This window comes from Acyrthosiphon pisum, chromosome A1, assembly GCF_005508785.2.
Source record: "Acyrthosiphon pisum isolate AL4f chromosome A1, pea_aphid_22Mar2018_4r6ur, whole genome shotgun sequence".
NCBI classification, from domain to species: domain Eukaryota; kingdom Metazoa; phylum Arthropoda; class Insecta; order Hemiptera; family Aphididae; genus Acyrthosiphon; species Acyrthosiphon pisum.
In genome coordinates, this window is record NC_042494.1 from 55,417,572 (window position 1) to 55,424,848 (window position 7,277).

The 7,277-nt window shown below is 26.7% G+C and overlaps 3 non-coding genes across 3 annotated transcripts; all 3 read left to right on the plus strand.

Moving 5' to 3' along the window:
* Window positions 1–1,416: 1,416 nt before the first annotated feature.
* TRNAW-CCA lies at window positions 1,417–1,488 on the plus strand. The gene has a single exon. It is a non-coding gene; the product is annotated as a tRNA-Trp (tRNA).
* Window positions 1,489–2,086: 598 nt separating this feature from the next.
* TRNAW-CCA lies at window positions 2,087–2,158 on the plus strand. The gene has a single exon. It is a non-coding gene; the product is annotated as a tRNA-Trp (tRNA).
* A 1,297-nt stretch (window positions 2,159–3,455) lies between these two features.
* Window positions 3,456–3,527, plus strand: TRNAW-CCA. The gene has a single exon. It is a non-coding gene; the product is annotated as a tRNA-Trp (tRNA).
* The last annotated feature ends 3,750 nt before the right edge of the window (window positions 3,528–7,277 follow it).

Here is a 7,277-nt window from a genome sequence, read left to right on the forward strand (position 1 = left end):
GATTGACAGAGTGATAAATGTCGTTAAACATATAGTTACTATTGTTAGAATGCGTAATCCCTCAATGACATGTCTTTAATTCTAATTGCAGTCGATTGTGATTTCAATCAGAATTCTTTTTGGTCATAAATCGATAGTGTCCTATATTTTGAAATGATAATAGAAACTTTAGTTTTTAAAAACTAATCATTTAACAACTAATTTAAGGAGTATGTATAGTGAGATCTTGGAATAAATCAGTCAAATTAATTTCAACAAAAGAATTGTAATATTGCAGACGTATAGACATTTTAGTAAAACACAGTTAAAATGATAATAATATAAAATCAAATATATATTATAATAGGACTATGTAAGAAAAATCAAGTAAAAACCAACAAAATTCTGGTACATAATTTCGAAAAATAAACCACCGACGATTAATGAGTAATGGGTGTCTCTAATCTAATGGCTTACATGAACGCAATTCATAAAGATGACGTCGCACTCGTATGTGTTGTCTCCGTCTTACAAAATATGTACAACATAACAAAAACTGTTTTGAGCGGGAAAGAACCGAGGAAGCTATAGTCATAACTAAGAAACAAAATTTTCACCACACAAAAAGTAAAACTTTGGCTGTGCAATATCGTTTTAATTTTTTTGATATCACTTACCTATACGAAAAAAAGTTATTATTGTTTTAAAATCCATTATTATTTGTTTTTAAACTTTAATAACTTTTTTTGAAGTTCCGGTATCGAAAAAATAAAAACGATATTGCAAGCCAAAGTTCTTCTTTTTAAGTGGTGAAAATTTCGTTTCTTAGTTATGACTGTAGCCTTTTCGGTTATGTCCCACGCCAAAACTGTTTTTGCCATACCCGTGTGTAAGACGGATACAACATATTAAGCGGGTGAGACGTCCTCTTAATCGACATATTTTTTATCAGGTACTCTGTCAATTTATAATGGATGGTGTGGGTCGAGAAAATTATTTTAAACGTTAAATATACTCCAACCCAGAATATTGTTTTTTATTCAGATACCCAACTCGTTTGATTATATATTTTATTATAATTCGCCAAGTATTGATTTTTGATTTTAATTTTCATTGCGTGAAGTGGGGGAAATGTGTACGGCAGAGGTCGACATCATACCCGGTTTTACAATATTATTATTTTTTTTAATATTTCAAAATGGTACCTATACCTACTGGGACACCGGGTGGTACAACTGTAGAAGAATATTACACGTAAATATTTTTAATTGTAGAATTTTATTTTTATTTTAACTTTATCAATCAACGCATGTTTAAATAATTATTTTTATGGTATGCCCTATTAGTATTTGTAAATTATAATTATTAATTTGAAATTAACATATCATAAAAAATTAATTCAATTTAAATTTTTAAATTTGCTCACCTTATCTACAAGACTTCGTGGCGCAACGGTAGCGCGTCTGACTCCAGATCAGAAGGTTGCGTGTTCAAATCACGTCGAGGTCAATTTCTTTTTGTCACAAAAATTTTAAAATTTAAAAAAGTTTTTGTTTCAATATGTTTCTTTATATCTTTTTCCCCAATAAATAATGATTAATTACTGATTTACAATAGAAATACAAATTATTTTAATAGATTTTTTTTTTTTTTAATTTTAGCTTTAATAATTTTAAATTAATAAAAAGTAATAAGACGCATTTAATAGTTTTATTATATTTTAATTTTAAATCGAGTTATAATTATTTTAAAATTGTAAATTGTTAGTACTTTTTAAAATACTCTTAACTGCTAACTCGCTTTAAAATTAAAACATTATAAAACGCTTATGTCCTAGACGATAATAAACTTACCTTTAAGTTGTATATGTTATTTCACTCTAATTTGAGAAATTAATAAGATTATACTCATTAATGCGAACGTAAATAAATGTTCCGAGTTGCGCGTGGGTATTAGAGAGAGAAAACAAAATAAACTGAGCTGACATCCTCGTAAGTATAATATTCTGCAGCATTTCTACAAAAACCAAAGTGGTTGCCCCGTTGGCGGTGCTCTCATATTGCTCACTTATAAGTTATTACACTCAAAGGTCTCACTTTCGTTCGTCGACTTCGTGGCGCAACGGTAGCGCGTCTGACTCCAGATCAGAAGGTTGCGTGTTCAAATCACGTCGAGGTCAATTGAGTCGTACACTTTTGTTTTTTTACTGTACTCGAATATAAATTACTTTTGCCACTTCTTACGATACACAACTGCCATTGTGCGCAACACGGCTAATTTATGAACTCACTTTGAGATTTTCGTTTTGAGAGTGTCAATATAATATTATATATTATACCATAGAGTAATTACTTATACTCTTTAGATGTAGGTACCAAAATGACTCGTCTGGTATAATAACGAGTAACTACTAACTAGTAAGATATAGGATTGAGTTGACTGACATATTTTTACCAAAAACAAATCAATATATTAATTATATAATATGTTTGTCTTAGTATTGTACATATTTTGTACTATTGTCGCTTTCGACGTAACTGCACTATTAATACACACAATAATTAAAAATATAAAACTTCATTACTGCAGTTTTTTCCAAAAGGGTCACAGTGACTGAGTGACCGCAATACCGTATCAAGCTATCACTTCCGAAAGGACCCACATTTGTCTAGTCCTATCGGCTATTACTTTACACTTATATATATTATTATCGCTTAACTTAGTTTCTTTGTTGCTACATCTGCTATAACTTACTAAGACTCAATACGAAATATTGTTACACATTACATAGGTACACGTTTACTTAATCTAGTTAATGGTTTTAATATTAATAATGTTTATATTATTATGCATGATACAACAACTGTAAGTTACATAATTAATCTAAATATTTTGAACATTTCGAAAATTTCACCGTGTAGGTATGTGCCTTAATTATATAGTACTATATACCTAGCGAATATAAATAATATACGTCATAATATATTAGCAAAAATTTGCAATTCCATACGTATATAGTAAGTATTTGAATTATTTACAGCAAAATAACTGAAATCGGTCTGTTTTATTTAAAAATACAATTTTGTAAACATTTAAACTGTATTAAAAAAGGGCAGTATTGCTATACTCAGATAGACGATAGTCTATAGATAGGTTAGATTTGGCCAAACGTACCCTTTACCTACTTAAAAATCTGAGAAAATAAAATAATTTGTTTACAAAATGTAGGTACCTATTTAAATATTTAATAAATTGTTCTCTTACAAGTTACAGATAACATGTAGGTATGGATATCATTTTAGTCAACAAACACCACCATTCCTTAACGGTTTAAAATAAAATTATTAATAATTATATTTTATTTATTAAAATAAATAGATTATAAATTTATGATATACCTAAGTACCAATCGTTATTTACACATTAAAATAAATCAATTTACTTAAAGCTCTTATATTTAGTTCTGTATTTACAATGACTTCGTGGCGCAACGGTAGCGCGTCTGACTCCAGATCAGAAGGTTGCGTGTTCAAATCACGTCGAGGTCAAATTAAATTTTGCAAATTTTTTTTTTTTATTTTCTTTACCTAATCATTCTTTAAATAATTACAACTTTAGATGTAATGTCAGTTTTCCCTGTGTTTAACATTTTACGTTAAAAATCCTATTAATAAAATGTATATTTCAAATTTTTATGATTTTATATAGGTAAATATGACGAAGTTGTACTTTTTATGTAGTCTTAACATTTTAGAGCAAACCAGTGGGTAAAATTGACTTTTCAATCCAGTAAATCAGATTTAATTTGCAATATATATTACGTCACAGTTCTATTCTGATTGTTGACCATTTTATCTTGGCAAATTCAACCATCAATAATAAGGCGAAAAAACAAAATATAATGCGTAATATTATTTCCTATCTGAAAATATAAGTAGGTAGGTACCTAATACATTAGACGTTTTTTTAAGCGGGACTGATATAAAATAAATCGATAGAACATCGGGTGCTGACGTTCAGGTAAATGAGCACAACGGGATACCAGCAGAAATATATTATTCTAAAACCAATATTCACTTAATATATTATGCTACTCAGAACCCTCCCATATTAATTAACTCATGTCAACCCGCAGACCATCCTGAATTGTTTTTTGAATTTAACGATACGAAAAAACATTTACATTTTTTATACAAAACGTATACCTACCTACCGATGCACAGTGGTCTAAAACGCTATTTTAGAGGTTCAAAAGTATACCATTTCCAAATAAATTCAAAAAATATATATATATATAATATTCCTTAAGTGAAATGTAAAATTTCATAATCATGATTATTCATATATAAATATATATATGGATACATATTTTTAATTGTATATTTAGATACATTATATTTATGTCTGTGTTTCAGGTAATTATATTTTCGTTAAATTTTCGGGAATTTTGAGCCGCTAAAATAGCGTTTGAGCCCACTGTGCTGATGTTATTATACCTATTAATTTACGTTTAGTTTTGTATGATACAACTCAATTTAACGTCACAGCTTTTTAACAATTATTTCATATTAGTTAATGTTTATAATTATAAAACCAAATGTATCTATAAAATATTTTAAAACTAAACCTTATTTGTATTTTATTTAGGATGTAATTGTTTTTTTTTTTTATTTAGATTCCTACTACTATTTTTGTTATTAATTTTATGTTTCAATTAAAAATAAAACACTTTAATGCAGGTGGTAAATATTTAATGGATTTATACCTACCTATTTACTCCATACCCAATTTAATGTTTGAAATAAGATATAATATAATATGATATTAAAAATCAATATAGGTGTATCTACCTACTTCGAATTTACGGTTTATAACTTCTTACAGCAAATAACACCTCAATTAACCTTAAAAAGGTAGGTAGCTAAAATGTTTTATAATTATATTTTATGTTTAGCTCTACTGCATTAAATTTGTCCTTGAATTGGTTTTTCTGGTACTTGGTAGTAATAAACATTTATTTTATTCGAATAATACAAAAATATTTATTGTCAATTCTACATTGGCCGTAACATTATATACACTTATAATATTATATTTAATTCATCACTTAGGTAGATACTTCTTTCAGTTTTCAAAAAAAAAATACACTTATTTTCAAAAATCATTATAATTATAATTTATTCAGTTAAATAAACCTAGTTTAGTAATAGGTAGTACTAGTTGTATTAGTAGTGTATTACTAGTTGTATTATTTATTGTTATTAGTTATTTTCCCTATATTTATTACTTATTAGTATTTTGTGTATTTAATAGAATTGAGTAGAAACATTGTGAAGCATCTAATTACAGATAGGAACCTATAATATATTATGATTGTATGATTTGTATTTAATCAATTCATATAATTAGATTAATTAAAATTGATTCAATATAGAATAGATTAGAATGCTTATATATATATGTTTCATATATTATACCTGTATATAGTGTTGTTGTTGCACGGTAGTTATAATTTTGTTTTATTAGCTTTTTACTAGTTGACGAAAATATACTGTAAATAATTATCATAATATTCTGAAATATATTATACAGAGTGTTAAAACCGTTTGGAAACGGTCATTAGACTAATTAGGAGTTATGGGACTGATAAACTACAATACGATAAAATTAAAATTAAATGATTAAACATTTTACCTAATAAATGTGCAGAAATTTTATCTATTATCACTATATATATTATGTTTATAATTATAGGTATAAAAATATATGCAAACAGAAATTAAAGCGATTCCAATTTTTTTAAGCACCTTGTATGTTTAGATTATATAATATTAAAAAATACAAAATGATTATTTAATTTTCTATTCAATAAAATCTAATGTATGATTTAAGTGTAATATAGTTTTCAAAGATTTTCTACCTTTTACAATGATAATATGAGTGAGTGTGTTTGTAGTTTTAAATTATGTTTATGTCATCACGTTTTGGAGCAGAACATTTTCTTCGGTCTAAAAAATAATTAATGGTGGCTTGATGTAGAAAATGCCAAATTGGTAGGTATATTGGTCAAGTGTAGTAAATGTTGAGTACTTTTCATACTAATTGGAAAAAGCAAACAAGAACAGAGGTAAAATTGGACACAATTTTCGAGAAAATGGATACGGTTCGTCGGTTTTATTAAAAAAAAACGAGGAACTCGGTCAGCTTTAATAGTACCACTGAGTACTCAATGGTAATACAGTATATTGTCAAAAACAAATTAACAAAAACAACGAACGTATTCACACCAATCAACTATTTAATTCAACCTACTGCAATTCATAAATTAATACAATATTAATTGTAATACAATTTAACTATTTTAATATTTACTATCTTTAGAAATAATACTGTTTTAATTGTAATTACAGATATATTGTACTTAAACAAGGCATGAACTAATAAGGAAACCCATATTTTTTTTATTGAATAATATTATTATATCTAGTATCTCACCAGTGATTGCTGTACCTATGTTCTTACGTTACATTTACGATTTGTACATCTGAAGTGAAAATATTTGTCTATTTTCACTCAGCTTATAAATTTGTATTACAATTATCCTACTTTTGTATCAAACATTCAAACGTAGTCTAAAAATAATGTCCATATAGGTAGTTAAAATGTTTAAATTATTAAAAGTTAGATATATACCTACTCGTTCACACTCGAAAAGTTACTGGATGTTATTCTGTACCATAAATTGTTTATTTAATTTGCCTTAATAAACCCTAGATAACCGAAAAACATAAAAATATAAATAATATTGTTTGGAAATCGCAGTCCACTATAATATTATCGACGTAAGTAGGAAGTTATTAAAGTTATAAATAAAGACCGAATTATTTATTAATTTTATTACATTTTTCACAAACAAAAATTAACATGTATAATATAGTACAAAAATGTAATTTTTCGTTAAATTGATATACTGATATATATATAGGTAAAAAGTATGAACAATTTTATTGAAGGTAGTAAATTATTAATTTGAAAAACAATAAGTTATCAAAGTATGCTCCATGTTTATTTCCGTGAAATTATGACGGCGATCTGTAAGAATGTACTTGTATGATGAAAAACTGCGTTCGACATCAACACTGGTGATTGGAGCATATTTAAAATTTGCTAGTATATCCGGTGAATAATTTGGAACAGATAAATAGTCGAAATTAGCACTGTCACCTTGAAGTATTTTCGAAATTTCTTTTAAAACCATTAATCCTTTATTTTTATTCAAAACATTTTTACATTTTGTT